This window comes from Lissotriton vulgaris, chromosome 2_2 (genome assembly GCF_964263255.1).
Source record: "Lissotriton vulgaris chromosome 2_2, aLisVul1.2, whole genome shotgun sequence".
Lineage (NCBI taxonomy): Eukaryota > Metazoa > Chordata > Amphibia > Caudata > Salamandridae > Lissotriton > Lissotriton vulgaris.
Window position 1 is genome coordinate 215,132,001 of NC_141688.1, and position 16,178 is coordinate 215,148,178.

Below are 16,178 nucleotides of genomic sequence, written 5' to 3' on the forward strand. Positions count from 1 at the left end.
AGTGGTCTGCGGTGCGACTACCACTAAATCTGCTCATTGTGAAGGATGTGCCTCTTTGCCTGCTGGCCTGTGGCCGTTTCATTTTACATTTCCACTGGATAAAGGTTTTATGGACTTCAGTTACTTTTTCCTCAAAGAAAGAGGAAGGACTAAGGTTCTATTGACATTTATATTCTAACATGAGCCCAGTGACTGGTGGCAGAAGGAGCCGTGAGGGCTCCTGGGTTATGTAGTTTAAAGATGGATCGGCTGCTGTATATTCCAAGTAAAGAAAGAAGCATAATATTTTCCTTCGTGTCCTTCATAGAATTGAAAACGTTCGACACAATAGTTCGAAAAGGCTTTATTCCTGCGAGTAGGATGCTGTTTGGGGATGGGGGGTTGTTCCAGGACTTGGGGGGCGAGGTAGGAGAAGGATCCTCCTAGCTTCAGCAGATGTCTGTGGTGTGACAGAGCAAGAGAGGCGGAGCCCAAGTGTCTGGAGGGTTATTAAAATTACAAAAAAAAAGAAACACGCGCGCGCGTTCCCGCAGACTTAACTGGGGTTTAAAATGCATCATTTTACAAACGTTTTCAGCACGGGAACCCTCCGCTCCAAGACGCAACGCCTCACAAACAGAAGTGTCACACTCATCCCAGTTGTGAAAAGGTGACAAGTTAGAGCGCGTGTCCCAGGGGCCTAGAGGGCGTCAGTGACAGGCGTGCAGGAGGCCTCGCACTGTGGTAGTGCAGCGTGAAATGCAAACACTTCAGGCGAGTGAGGGATCCGAAGCAGCCACGCCCAGCCGCAGGTGCAACAGGTTTAGCTGCACACACCCACTGCACGGCCCCGTGAGATCCGGAGCCCTGCAGGGAGGGGCCCGGGGCTCCTCGCCACCATAAACATAAACAGAGCCTGAGCCCCCCCCCCCCCCCCCCGCCTTACAAACGCCTTATATCGAAAGCATGCTTTAAAGTCCGTATGACGCCGCATTCCCCAAAACCAGGCTTCGTCCTAATGTGCATATGAAGCCAAGGCTTCATATGCCCGCTAAGCCCTGCGTGACCCCCCAAAAAATAAACAAAGCACAGTCAAGAAACAGTGCACGAGACCTCGGGATACCCCGCATAGCAACGGAAAGTAATACCCCTCTCATTAAACACCTGGTGCTAAGGAGTCACTATTAATTCTCCCAGGTCCTGACCTGCGTATGACCCCTGCCAAGGCTCCGTATATACTATTGCAGAGGGTTCCCCTCCCCCCGTGGTCCCATTCTGTAGTGCCGGACCACCGAGGCCCACGTCATCCTGACGTGGTGTGCTGTGCATACACACCCCCACAGCTCTACACCCTGCTGCTTCCGGCGCTCAACTTTGCTCTAATGTAAATAAAAGGCCAAACACGTTTGCACTAGCTTGCTGCTTATGCAACTTTATATGGAACAATTAAACATTTGTTGCCCAGGTCAACATGACATAAAACGTTTGCAACTACACCAAAAAGTTAGCTGATTGAGAGACCATTTCTAAAAATTCATAACACTTTTTATACTCCTATAAAGTCCCACCACTGTCCGATTTTAAGATCTTAGTCCATTTAGAACTCTGAAATAAGAGCAAATGACATTTACACAGTTTAGCTACTAATATAATATTAAAGCAGACAAAAATCAGGCTGCCTCAGTCGCTTCCTGCACGTCTGAGAAGTGGAGTAAACAAAGGGCGCTCCTTTATTTCCAGGTCTGCTCCATTCTGCACCCACGTGCGTCAGCAGTGGTGCAGATGCTCCATGGTTTTGCACAAGTGCAGAGTTTCTGTGTTGCGGCCCCTGGTCTCTCCATTCTCCAGCCGTGCCCTCCCTGGCCATCTCACCCCTCGGTTTATCCTGCTGCTACGGGGCCTGCACAGTACGGTGAAGTCAGCCTGTACCAGAGCACTGTACTTGAGTGCAGCGACTATCCAGGCTCCACGGACCCCTCCTGGGCGGCAGGGCATCCGTGCCACCAGCCCCTGGGCTCCAGGTGCACACTAGGTGCACGTAGGGTGACCAACTGGCATTGGTGCAAATTCAGGACGGTGAGTGTAAAAATTCAAGACAAAGGGTCAAAATTCAGGACACAAATTCAGGGCAGGAGGTCAAAATTCAGGACAAAACTTTAGGACAATTGGATAAGTTACAGACACATCAGAGGTTGCGCAATAGTATATAAGTAGCCCAGCCATATCCAAACATTCAACCAGTTGCAAACTTAGCCATCATGTATCCTTCCATCTATTATTTCCCTCATCCATCCCTTCATTCATCCTTTCACTCATCAATCCATTATCCATCCATCCACCCTTTTCACCCTATACATCTGTATACTCATCCATCCACTCTTCTACCCATCCACCCATTCACTCATCCATTCAGCCATTTACCCTTTCACCCATCCAGCCATCCTTTCATTTATTCATTCATCCATCCACCTTGTCACTCATCCTTCCACCCATCTACCCTTTCAGTTATCCATCCATCCATCCTTTCAGTCATCCATCCATCCATCCTTTCAGTCATCCATCCATCCATCCTTTCAGTCATCCATCCATCCTCCCTTTCTCTCTCCATCGACCCTTTCACTTAGCAATCCTTCCTTCCATCCATCCATCCACCCTCCCATCCATCCATCCACTCATGAATCCATCCATTGGCCCTATCACTCATCCATCATTCCTCTCATCCATTTATCCTTTCACTCCTTCACTCATCTATTCATCCTTTTGTCCATCTACCCTCCCTTTCACTCACTCATCCATCCTTACATCCACCCTTTCACTCATCCGTTCATCCATTCACCCTTGCACTTATCAATTCATCAACCCATCCATCCATCATTTTACTCATCCATCCACCCACTCACTCATCCATCCACCCTTTTACCCATCCATCCACCCGTTTACCCATCCAGCTACCCTTCCACCCATACATCCAGCTATTTACCTTTTCTCTCCTCCATCCTTCCAATCACTCATCAATTCATCCATCCTCTCTCATTATCCATCTATTCAATCTTTCATTCATCCATTCACCCTTTCACTAATTCATCCACCCATCCCTTCACTTACTCACTCGCCCACCTTAACATATTAATTTTAATCTGAGCCTTTTTGAGAAGAGGCCCATCAAGAACTTCACCCTCGCTGCAGGAGCCATTCCAGGACTGGAACAGAAGCTACCCAGGGCAGAGACAGATCCACCACATGGGGGGACAGGAGCCATCACAGGCGCTGTGCGGGGGGGGGGGGGGGGGGGGGGCGGGGGGGCAGGAGCCACCACATGGGGGGACAGGAGCCATCTCAGAAGGGGGAAGAGGATCCACCAGGGTGGGCACCGGAGTGGGCGTGCTGTATTCTAGTATCATCTTGGTCTCTTCCAGGGTGGGGTAGGGCTTTTTACCCCCTCCTGGACAAGACCACGAGAAGACAGGCTCTCTTTCCAAAATGTTACTTTTGCCATCTCCAACTGTGATGTACAGTACTTAAAAGAGATACTCCAAGAGAACTGATTGTCCTCCATACTTTGTTAATCCGTGTGGGTGCGTTTGTGCCATTTCTTAATTTTATTACATTATAGACTGCATGTTTGCAGAACCGAGGTTTGTTGAAACCACGTGCTGTCTCGGTGTAATGGGGCCGGTTCTAGGATGTCTGGGGCCCTGGGAGGCCCCTCTAAATTGCAGAGACATGGCGCATTCAGGGCTGTTTGCATGTGAATGGATGCCCCTGCTCCTGAAGCGACAGCCCCTCCCTCTCAGTCACCTCCAAGCACCTCTTCACAGCTCATCAAGGGCTGGAGGTGTGAGGGTTGCCATCCCGCTGTGCCTCTCCAATGCTGCGGGGTATCCCAGCTTGCATCGGAGTCTGTTAAACAAGCATTAGAAATGCAATAGGTCTCGCAGCATTAGAGTTAGTGCTTTTAGAATTGTTTATGGGTTTTTTTGTAAATCTTTAGCATGAGGTTGAGGGTGAGTGAGGGTGAGTGAGGGTGAGGGGTTGAGGGTGAGTGAGGGTGAGGCTGAGGTGTTGAGGGTGAGTGAGGGTGAGTGAGGGGTTGAGGGTGAGGGGTTGAGGGTGAGGGGTTGAGGGTGAGGGGTTGAGGGTGAGTGAGGGTGAGTGAGGGTGAGTGAGGGTGAGTGAGGGTGAGTGAGGGTGAGTGAGGGTGAGTGAGGGTGAGTGAGGGTGAGTGAGGGTGAGTGAGGGTGAGTGAGGGTGAGTGAGGGTGAGTGAGGGTGAGTGAGGGTGAGTGAGGGGGTGAGTGAGGGGGTGAGTGAGGGGGTGAGTGAGGGTGAGTGAGGGTGAGGTTTGAGGGGGAGTGTTCGAGGTTGAGGGTGAGGGGGTGAGGGGTTGAGGGTGAGTGAGGGTGAGGTGTTGAGGGTGAGTTTTTGAGGGTGGGTGAGGGTGAGGCTGAGGGGTTGAGGGTGAGTGAGGGTGATTGAGGGGTTGGGGTTGAGGGTGAGTGAGGGTGAGTGAGTGAGGGTGAGTGAGTGAGGGTGAGTGAGTGAGGGTGAGTGAGTGAGGGTGAGTGAGTGAGGGTGAGTGAGTGAGGGTGAGTGAGTGAGGGTGAGTGAGTGAGGGTGAGTGAGTGAGGGTGAGTGAGTGAGGGTGAGTGAGTGAGGGTGAGTGAGTGAGGGTGAGTGAGTGAGGGTGAGTGAGTGAGGGTGAGTGAGTGGGTGAGTGAGTGAGTGAGTGAGGGTGAGTGAGTGAGTGAGTGAGGGTGAGTGAGTGAGGGTGAGTGAGTGAGGGTGAGTGAGTGAGGGTGAGTGAGTGAGGGTGAGTGAGTGAGGGTGAGTGAGTGAGGGTGAGTGAGTGAGGGTGAGTGAGGGTGAGTGAGTGAGGGTGAGTGAGTGAGGGTGAGTGAGTGAGGGTGAGTGAGTGAGGGTGAGTGAGGGTGAGTGAGGGTGAGTGAGGGTGAGTGAGGGTGAGTGAGGGTGAGTGAGGGTGAGTGAGGGTGAGTGAGGGTGAGTGAGTGAGGGTGAGGGGGTGAGGGGTTGGGGGTGGGTGAGGGTGAGGGGTTGAGGGTGAGTGAGGGTGAGGTGTGCAGTTGTTTTCAGCACTTTAACAGACACCGCATCAAAAAAGGGTAGACTTTTAACAGAGAGGCTAACTGGTACCAAATTTACCTCATTTTGATGTAAACGATACGTAGATAAAACCAAGCATTCCTGTTCAAATGATTCCAAATAGTTGCCCTCCGACGCAGAAGCATGTAAGGCAGTAGATGAATGACAGGTGGGATGAACCAGAGGAGGACTCTTGAGCTGGGGTGGGGGAGAGGGTGGAACATGGGACAATGACTGTCAGAGGCTAAGCCTGAAATCTCGAGAGGAGTTGGGAAAACGTGTTTTGTGAACAAAGTGCATGGATTAGCATTTATGGCCAGAAGTAGTGATCACATAATGCTCCACTTGAACGAAAGGCTGCCCTGGTAATCGGCAGCAGCTATGGCCTATAATACACTGGCAACTCTACCTTTAAGAGCACAAGATACAAAGCATTCGCTAAGCTAATAGGTCTAACCTTGGAGACCAATTAGCTTTGTCAATGGATTTTAGCCAGGCTGAACGGCACCATGAAATGTGCAGCATGGCTAAATAAAAAAAATACCTTGATGTGACCAGTTGCATCATTTAGTTGCTGTGCCCGCACACTTGCATGCCTACAAAATGACGCAGATAGTTTCAGGTTTTTTTTTCCGTTCTTTTTATTACTGATCCGAGCTGGATCAACAAGTTAAAAGAAAATACGTATGCAAGTGTTTTGTGATTTTTTGAAGTGCAGGTGGCGGGAGCTGGTGTGGCAACACAGAGTGCAGGTGAGGGGAAGCAATGGGGGGTGGGCAAGAGAAGCAACAAGTGACAACAAAGGAGGGCAAGGTGGGGAAGCAACATGAAGGGCCGGGTGACAAACACAGAAAGCCGTGGTGGGAAAGAGAAGCAGGGGGCAAGTAAGCAATGTGGAGTAGATGGGGGAGAAGCACACGAGCAAAAGCTCAACGGGGAGGACACAAGAGTGTGTGCAAAAACATGGAGGCGGGGCAGGGAGAAGCACACAGGTAACAGATAACTACAAAGACTGCAGAGGGATAGAGGTACATGACGGAGACAGGTGGAAAACACGTACACTCTCATGGAGTGCTCAACCAAAAAGAAAAAAATAGTGCTTGAAAAGCAATTGGGGTGGGGGCAAAAAATCCAATCAAAAGAGATGGTAAAGAGACTTGGCTTCATGAGAGGGACAAAGACACAAATGACAAGCTGGGACACAAAGACGCTGAAAAACGAGGGTGACAGGAATGCCAACAAGTGGTAACCAACGGGCAGGCTTCAATCCGATATGTATTTTCATAGCAAACCAACAATAAGTCTTTTGCAACCAGAAAGCTACGATGTCTGGCAGGCACGACCAAAAACCGGAATATGATTGGAAAAAAAAAAAAATAAATAAGTCTGTAACAAATGCAATACCGGTTGCTCATTTGCAACGGGCCATGGGGAAACTGGTCGGGTTTCGACATTCAAGGTGCTTAGGAAAAGAGCAGCCAGGGAACATAGAACCATCTCAATTCTTTCGCGCTCACAAACAGGCAGAGAAACACACGCAGAACCGGAGCTTGGCCCGTCTCAGCATTTATCACACAACTGCAGCAAACGGTATCAACTTCTTGTCATAGACGGAATAACAGAGAGTTACCAGAAGCCAGAAGGTACACATGATTGGTGGAAATGTTGGAGCCCGTTTCGGCTGCCGTCCTCGGATGGAGTACCGCGAGCTAGTGGGATCTCCGTCTGTCCTTCTCCAAATAGACACGGAAGCGGAGAAGGACACAGAGAGAAGGCAGGTGGTGACGGAGGAAAGCGCCAGGGTGGACAAGAGGAATGGAACGAGATGGGGCACACGGAAGAGGAGAGGGAGAAGATTAGCGGGAAAAAGAAAGGGGCAGAGTATTAAACACTGAAAGTAGCAAGAGAAAGAGGAAGGAAGGGCAAAGAAAACAAGTAGTGAGGGGGCGGAGCTGGGGGAGGGTGCGAGAGAGTAGGCAAGGCTAGCGGCAGGCAGGGGAGGAGAGGAGGAGGGGGGGAGGTGGGGGAGGGCGGGTTTGGAATGACGAGCTCGCGAGGCGGTGTTGGCGGGGAGGGGGCGGAGCGGGGGAGAGGGTGTGTGTGAAACGAGACGGAGGGGAGAGAGGGGAGGGGGAGGAGAAAGAGAAATGCGACACGGCGGGAGGGGGCGGAGCGGGGGAGAGGGTGTGTGTGTGTTGTTAGGAGACGGACGTGCACGCGCACGCGCTTTTAAGGTCAATGCGCATGCGCATAAGCTCAATGCGCATGCGCATTGACCTTAAAAGTCACGGGCACTGCAAGGAATCGCCACGATTCCTTGCAAGTTAGATAAAGAGTCGATGAGCCCCTATAGTCTCGCTTGCTCGATGCGCATGCGCATCGACAGGCGAGACCTAATGACCCAACAGCATCGGAGTCAAGAAGGGAGGTGGGTGGTTAAAATTACGGACAAATGGCGTCCGTTAAAGAATCCTTCACGGACAACGGACAGACGGCTGAAATTACGGACTGTCCGTGAAATTTACGGACGGTTGGTCACCCTATGCACGGATTGTCATTACGCAGGTGCTTCACTCTGTCCCTTTACCTATATCTGCATCAGATTGTCCCTTCATGGACCCCTTCACAGCACGCCCCTTTTCGGTAGCTCATCTCGAGGTCACCTCCCAAGAGGTTGAATAAACCGAGGCAGTGTGTGCATCTTACAATCGTCAATGGGCTCGAGGGCCCTTGGTGTTGCAGGCAATCCTGAAAGGGAACCCTTGAAACATTCAAGACATGTTGGGCGAGTTTAAGGCTACCCACAGGTCTTTGGAAATGGATCTCGCCCTTGCCAAAACTAGCGATGTATACACATTTTGAAAGTGATATCGAGGTCCCTGTTAGTAGCATAGTTTCGGCAGCAGATTGGCTAAAAAGTTTCTCACAGGCAGACGGGGCTACAGGGCCTTGGCGGAGCAAGTGGTTTGACCCGGTGTCCATCCGAATCTGGCACTGCACAGTGGGCGCAGTACAACCCACTCCACACTGGACTCTCAGGGTAGCGAGGACTGAGCAGTCAAGGGTTTCTCAGGGAGGGAGTGTAGTTGAACTCAATGTCCTGCCCAATGTTTACCTTTAAAGTACTTTATTTTTACCTAAATCACACAACACAACGAAATACTACACAACTGAGTTGGATTAGCAGCTTCAGTGTGGTGTTCCTGGTCACAAACGCCAGTAAATGAATGACACACCCACTTTCTAAGCTCTTTTCTCAGCCCGGTAATCCTAATAGTTCTAGTTTCTCCTATTCTGCGGACAGGGGCGTGCATTGGCAAAGGTACAGATAACTTAACAGCCGAGGTTAGACGCACAATTCAGAGCAAGCGCTCACCACAGGTATCAATTTGGGCAGAAAGTCTCAAATCCTCGCGCTTGCTTTCTCAGCAGGCGTCTCAATCCCAATCTTGGGTCTTAGAGCTGGTGTGGCGAGGCGGGCAGAGGAGACATCCTTGGCCTTCAATACAGCGGATAGGGAACAGGAATCACTGGGCGTGTCAGCCGGGCAGGACCTGGCGTAGAGGCATGTCGCCTTCAATAGTAGCTGCAGCCCCAGCCCAACAGCGGCGGACACAGGGACCACTAGTCAGCGGGGCCTCCCTTGGGCAGTTGCAGCATCCAGGCTGACCACGACCACCTTAAGTGGAGACACCGCGCCCTACTGTTTGGTTTAAGCAGTGCTAGCACCAGTTCACAGCCTCCGAACACAATTGCCCTCATGCTGGTGAAGCCTTTGGGCAGTTCACGCTAGTGCTGCATAGAGAGACCAGGACCCTTCCTGGCTTCGCTCTCTAGAGTAGTTGGTTTTCTCCAAGTGTACTGCACACTGGTCTTTTCCCCCAGGATGCCACGGGGCCAGGCACACTTCTTCCCTCTCTCAGCAGGCAGCGTTATACACACAGATCAGACCCTCAGCTCAACCCCCACCCCCTGGAGCCTGGCTATCAGGCAGACACCAGCCCCGATCACACAGCTGTTATTCAAGTGCTCTGCGTATCACCCCCTTCCGTGAAGAACTTGGAACTGGAACAAAGTGGGGTTGTTTAGATTTAAACACGTTTTGCAGACTGGGACTTGTGCTTCAAGACTGATCGAGGCTGGTTCCCTTTCAAATATCCCTTCATGGCTGCTCTCCAGGCCCAGCCTTGCAGTAAGTGATACTTATCGCAGTAGGTAGCACTGGGACTCTCTCCAGGGCACTCCGGGCAGGGGTACACACCCACTTACCACGAGGGGAGCAATTTCTTTGCAACACACCTTCATCTTTAGTTTATTTTTCCCCATCATGTGCCTTTCTAGTAGACTATCAGTCATGGGACTGGGTTTTCATGTACAAAACTTTACACAATAAAGTTGCAAAAACCCCTCAGTGTCACACTTTAGATAGAAAAGCTACTGACCAGGTTACAGAGACATTATAGGCTCAGACACAGGTCAGCTTCGAGGATCTTACAGGCTCAGACCCCTGACTGGAAATACAGGCAAAAAGCTACAACTAAAGATCCTGAAATGCTGCCCCTTAAGTCACGAAATAATCATCATAAAGGCAAGCAAGGGCCCCCTGGTACCAAGGAAACAGTGCCTCTGCAATACACACATATTTAGTGCATAGATTTTTTTTATTCGCAAATATTATCTCTATTTTATATCATTTATAAAAAGCTCATTCGTCCCTTAAGTTATGTACCGGCACATGACACAAATCCGAAAATAACTCCATATAGTTAGGAAACATTATCAGGGAAGGAAAGGCCAATCCCATGGGCATGAAGTACTCTTAGAGACAGCCCTGTCTGCCCAGCACCATCATAAGCATCACATGTCTAGGGGCTACTTCTCATGTCCATGTTCTGCCTCACATGCCAATGTGTCATATAAAACTGTATGCACGAGATGACTACGACAATGAGACACAGATGGTTGCTGTATTTTTATAGAACACGCGGGTAGAAAGCAATAGATTATCTGGTGGTCTGCAGAGGACATCCCACCGAGGTCCAAATGTCGATCACAGACCGGAATCTGATTTGGGTGTTCAAGCCCAATGCATGCCAGAGGTACCCTGTTTATTAAAGGTACAGCAACCAAACGCGACGACGCATACCAAGAATCCAAACCGCAGTACGGACACCACAAGCATGAGCAGGCCTGTCGCTGAACATGCAAACTTTGTACACCACAAGCATGAGCAGGCCTGTCGCTGAACATGCAAACTTTGTACATCGCAAGCATGAGTAGGCCTGTCGCTGAACATGCAAACTTTGTACATCGCAAGCATGAGTAGGCCTGTCGCTGAACATGCAAACTTTGTACGCCACAAGCATGAGCAGGCCTGTCGCTGAACATGCAAACTTTGTACATCGCAAGCATGAGAAGGCCTGTCGCTGAACATGCAAACTTTGTACACCACAAGCATGAGCAGGCCTGTCGCTGAACATGCAAACTTTGTACACCACAAGCATGAGCAGGCCTGTCGCTGAACATGCAAACTTTGTACATCACAAGCATGAGTCGGCCCGTCACTGAACATGCAAACTTTGTACACCACAAGCATGAGTCGGCCTGTCACTGAACATGCAAACTTTGTACACCACAAGCATGAGTAGGCCTGTCGCTGAACATGCAAACTTTGTACACCACAAGCATGAGCAGGCCTGTCGCTGAACATGCAAACTTTGTACATCACAAGCATGAGTCGGCCTGTCGCTGAACATGCAAACTTTGTACACCACAAGCATGAGTAGACCGGTCACTGATCTTGCAAGTTTCTGTACACCACAAGCATGAGCAGGCCTGTCACTGAACATGCAAACTTTGTACACAAGCATGAGTAGGCCTGTCGCTGAACATGCAAACTTTGTACACCACAAGCATGAGCAGGCCTGTCGCTGAACATGCAAACTTTGTACACCACAAGCATGAGCAGGCCTGTCGCTGAACATGCAAACTTTGTACATCACAAGCATGAGCAGGCCTGTCGCTGAACATGCAAACTTTGAACACCACAAGCATGAGTAGGCCTGTCGCTGAACATGCAAACTTTGCACATCACAAGCATGAGTCGGCCTGTCGCTGAACATGCAAACTTTGTACACCACAAGCATGAGCAGGCCTGTCGCTGAACATGCAAACTTTGGACACCGCAAGCATGAGTAGGCCTGTCACTGAACATGCAAACTTTGTACATCACAAGCATGAGTGGCCTGTCACTGAACATGCAAACTTTGCACATCACAAGCATGAGTCGGCCTGTCGCTGAACATGCAAACTTTGTACACCACAAGCATGAGCAGGCCTGTCGCTGAACATGCAAACTTTGGACACCGCAAGCATGAGTAGGCCTGTCACTGAACATGCAAACTTTGTACATCACAAGCATGAGTGGCCTGTCACTGAACATGCAAACTTTGTACATCACAAGCATGAGTAGGCCTGTCGCTGAACATGCAAACTTTGTACATCGCAAGCATGAGAAGGCCTGTCGCTGAACATGCAAACTTTGTACGCCACAAGCATGAGCAGGCCTGTCGCTGAACATGCAAACTTTGTACACCACAAGCATGAGTAGGCCTGTCGCTGAACATGCAAACTTTGTACATCGCAAGCATGAGTAGGCCTGTCGCTGAACATGCAAACTTTGTACATCGCAAGCATGAGAAGGCCTGTCGCTGAACATGCAAACTTTGTACGCCACAAGCATGAGCAGGCCTGTCGCTGAACATGCAAACTTTGTACACCACAAGCATGAGTAGGCCTGTCGCTGAACATGCAAACTTTGTACATCGCAAGCATGAGAAGGCCTGTCGCTGAACATGCAAACTTTGTACACCACAAGCATGAGTAGGCCTGTCGCTGAACATGCAAACTTTGTACACCACAAGCATGAGTAGGCCTGTCACTGATCTTGCAAGCTTCTATACATCACAAGCATCAGGTTGTCTGTCACTGAACCTGCTAGCTACTCCCAAGTTGTAACTATATCGATTATTGCGTACTGTTTGTCTCGTGCTATGACGCTCCACGCCGTGCTGTCATTTGTACTGATGAGTTCTCTTCCCCCAAACTAAGCTGTCCTATCTCTTCCAAGCCCTGCTCTTCCTTTCCAGTCCCCAGCTAACCCGCACCCCCCCCTCCTTTATTCATTACCCAATAACACCAACACCCCAACACCGTCACTCCCCCAGCCCTGCACTCATCTCCCTCTTACCGGTCACTTATGCTCGACCTTTATACTTTACCGGTGCTCTGTAATATCCCCTCCCTCCCAATTCCAGATACCACTGCTGGCCAGGGCCGCCAGTCATGTCCCGCTCTCACACACCGCTTCAGGGTTATTCTCTCCATAAAAATGTTTATAGTCTCGGCCACTCCCCCCTCCGTTCCCCGCTCTCTCCAGGGCCCTTCAGGACAGTTTCACAGTCACTTCCTCTCTAAAAATGACTCGGCCCCCCTCCCGCCCCTTCTCCTTAATCAATACCTGCACACCCCAGATGAGCCCCCTCCTGATGTTTATACCCCAGACCACCCCTTCCACTTTGCCATGCCACTGGCAGGGTTATTCCCCACTAACCGAATCCATTCACTCTCGCCCATGCCACGGAAACTCCCAACATGACTACACTCTATTTCACTGCCCAGCACCCTGTCACTCCCCAACAATCACACCCACATGTCTGCACTCTCTTTCATGCCACAGCTCGCGGTCACTCCCCAGCCATCACCCCCACATGTCTGCACTCTCGTCCACGCCACAGCTCGCAGTCACTCCCCAGCCATCACCCCCACATGTCTGCACTCTCTTTCATGCCACAGCTCGCGGTCACTCCCCAGCCATCACCCCCACATGTCTGCACTCTCTTTCATGCCACAGCTCGCGGTCACTCCCCAGCCATCACCCCCACATGTCTGCACTCTCGTCTACGCCACAGCTCGCGGTCACTCCCCAGCAATCACCCCCACATGTCTGCACTCTGCCACTGCCCAGCCATCACCCCCACATGTCTGCACTCTCATTCATGCCACAGCTCGCGGTCACTCCCCAGCAATCACCCCCACATGTCTGCACTCTCTTTCATGCCACAGCTCGCGGTCACTCCCCAGCCATCACCCCCACATGTCTGCACTCTCATTCATGCCACAGCTCGCGGTCACTCCCCAGCAATCACCCCCACATGTCTGCACTCTCGTCCACGCCACAGCTCGCGGTCACTCCCCAATCCTTCCCCCCTCCATCCTCGCTTCCTCTCTCTCCACTGCTTGCTCCCTCCCTCGCTCACTCCCTCCTCCCTTACCTTGTCGCTGCAGCGGTCCGGGTCCTAGGGAGGTGGGTGCAGGGGGGCCCGGCCGCGTTTGGAAGGGGTCTCCGGCCTGTGTCCCTCCTCTGTTGCTCTGCCTGCTCCGGTCACTTCCTGACGCCGCTGCGCCTGCCTGCTCTGCTCTGTTCGCTCGCTCCCTCCTCCTCCTCCCTTATCCCTGCTGGAGCCGCCGCTTCCGGCCCGGCCCCACTTCCCATCTCCATCCGTGACGTCCCCAGTCGGGAGCGGGGCTGCGGCAGAGCAGGGCGGAGGGTAGGGAGAGGGCTTAACCGGGGGTCTCTCCCTCCGAGGTCAGCCACGGGCTGTCTCACACCGTGAAGGACAGCCGAGGCCACATAGTGGAGTCTCACACTTCGGAATGACAGGAAATTACTACTTGGTTCTTATACAGCGCTTTGTGCCGCACTTCAATTCTAAGCGCTGGTTATTAATAACTGTTACCATTGGCACAGCCTAATTTTGGCTCCATTATTACACGTCACAAGTACACGAAATGTACGTGCAATTAGCACTTCATACTCGTGTCCTAATGTTAATAATGTGTTGCACTTAACTTTAAGTGCATTCGCGGTAAGATTAGAGAGTCCTACATACATTGTGTGCCTTAACCATATTAAATTATGTATATTTTCAAGAACTAGATGAAAACTATCCTCACACAAAATGTATTTACTGCAGAAACTACAATGGATTTATGTAATGTGTGCACTATGGTTTCCTCTTTGCATTTATAATGTAGTTCTTAGTCATATTTAGAGTTGTATACTCAAAGTTATTTAATCTGTATGTAACGTGTACGGGGCCGGACTTGCCGTAGTAGGCACCGGGCTTTTTCCTAGTGGGCCAGAAGGGTGAGCCCTGGTTTTAAAGTGGCAGGGGCTTATTTTGGTATTGGGGGCTGGTTCGTGCCCCTGCAACAAAACCGGCAGCAGTGCTAAAACGGAAGCAAAGCTTCCTCTCGCCAGCACACCATGCACAGTTGAGGAATTTTCACCTGGATTGGCCAGGGTTATTTTGGGTGCGCCAATGGAGGCCCAATTTTAGTCAATTCTGTAGGTAGCCTACAAACTCGAGATTTTCATTATATCTTCTTCCAAACAAGCATACAGTGCACCTAGAGAGTTATTTAAGAGTAAGAACGGATGTCCACACTCAACAGGCCAGCTCTTATAAATTCCAGCAGGCTATTCTTTAGAACTAGGATTCCAAGCAGAGTCAAGCAGCGGTTCAAGGTTAAGGCGGTCCCTGTTACCACACCGAAGCCTTGACATTTGGCACTAGGAAGACTGGCACTGAGGGCTTGAGCCTGTAGTCTGGTTCCAGCTCAGCTGTAGCTCCTTTTTGGAACTTCAAGCCCATAATGAGCCGACCTTTCATGTACCTTTGCCCGCCACCCTCCATCTACCCTGGATGTGGGTTTACCACAAGAGCTACCAACGTTGGAACTTAACAAGCTAGGTTTGAGTCTCTGCGTTGGCACAACATCCTGTAATTCTGGGCAAAATCTACAGTGACTAAAATAAACGACTGTGACCTTGTATACTGTGAACTGGTGTTCAAGTAAAGCGCTTCAAGATCTCCAGGTCGAGTTAACACTATATAAAAAAAAACAGCAGAAACCTGCACCAAGTAGTAAAAACAAAGCATTAACATAAAAAGCAGAGATAAATAGATAGCCATTTAGTGGCTGATTTGTACAAATTGAAAAAATAAAACCTGGATAAATGGGAGCTTCCCTACTTAAATTGGGAGAGCTTGGGCAAATATTTTATGTCACTAAAACTCGCTATTGTTCATATTTGCACCTGAAAACACATTCAAGTACCTGAATCAGAAAATAAACTATACAAAAACCTATTGTGTTTGATAGGCTAATTTTGCTCTATAATAATCTGGGCCACATACAAGGTCCACATGACAACTGTCTAGCCTCTTGGTTCACTAATGGCTCTGTCACCATTGTGAGGACAGGGTGGGAATGACTGTAAGCTTATATTTAAAAACAATCACTTTTAATAAGTATTTCTCAGTGCAGCGCTATATTGTGATATAAATGCCAAAGCTTACATGTGTTAAAGAAATACACATTTTTGAATTTATTTATTTATTCAAATCAAAACCAGCTTTATTCGATTTTTGATTTAAAATCATAAAAGCACAAAATCAAATTTTTACAAATTTTAAAAAATAGATTACAGTCCATACTATACAGAATAGGCTTGATTGATATCTAAAAAAACATCTTCAGTCATCTAAAAAATTATTAAAAAACAGGAAAATTACATTAATAATGTATTATCAAACAGAGCCAATTACAGGGAACTTCTAACTTTTATGACAGATTTTAAAAAACATGAGACAGCATAAATAACATGTTCATCTCCTAGTTGTAGAAGTTTCACGAATGCTGATCTACATGTACGAATCCCCCAGGATTTAAGGATTGGTAACACAAACTTCTTTCTGAGATTCATGTAAAATTTACAAAATAACGCAAAGTGAATGTTTGATTGGGATGAACTGTTGTCACAGGGGCAAATTAATTTGGCAGCAGACCAATCGTTACTAGTTGGTAGAGTGACCATACGGAAAAAGGTACCCAATCTAAAGCGTGTCCACAACATGCGGGAGTAAGGGCTCTGGACCAGGACAAGATACAGTTGTAATCCCTCACAAGGTGTCATTTCCTGAAATCTGAGCACAGTATTTTTAGATTTTTCATGATTCCATCTGATGGTATCAA

The 16,178-nt window shown here is 49.4% G+C and overlaps 1 protein-coding gene across 2 annotated transcripts in view; it reads right to left on the bottom strand.

Annotated features, from left to right (window-relative positions):
* CTTN (cortactin) overlaps positions 1 to 13,630 on the bottom strand; it is a 211,206-nt gene extending 197,576 nt beyond the window's left edge. Inside the window, exon 1 of one of the 2 annotated variants that reach the window (XM_086959558.1) lies at positions 13,412 to 13,630. The gene's annotated coding sequence lies outside the window, so the exon portion shown is untranslated. The remainder of the gene's footprint in view (positions 1 to 13,411) is intronic. The other variant, XM_086959559.1, reaches the window with a different exon arrangement.
* Between the last annotated feature and the right edge of the window lie 2,548 nt (positions 13,631 to 16,178).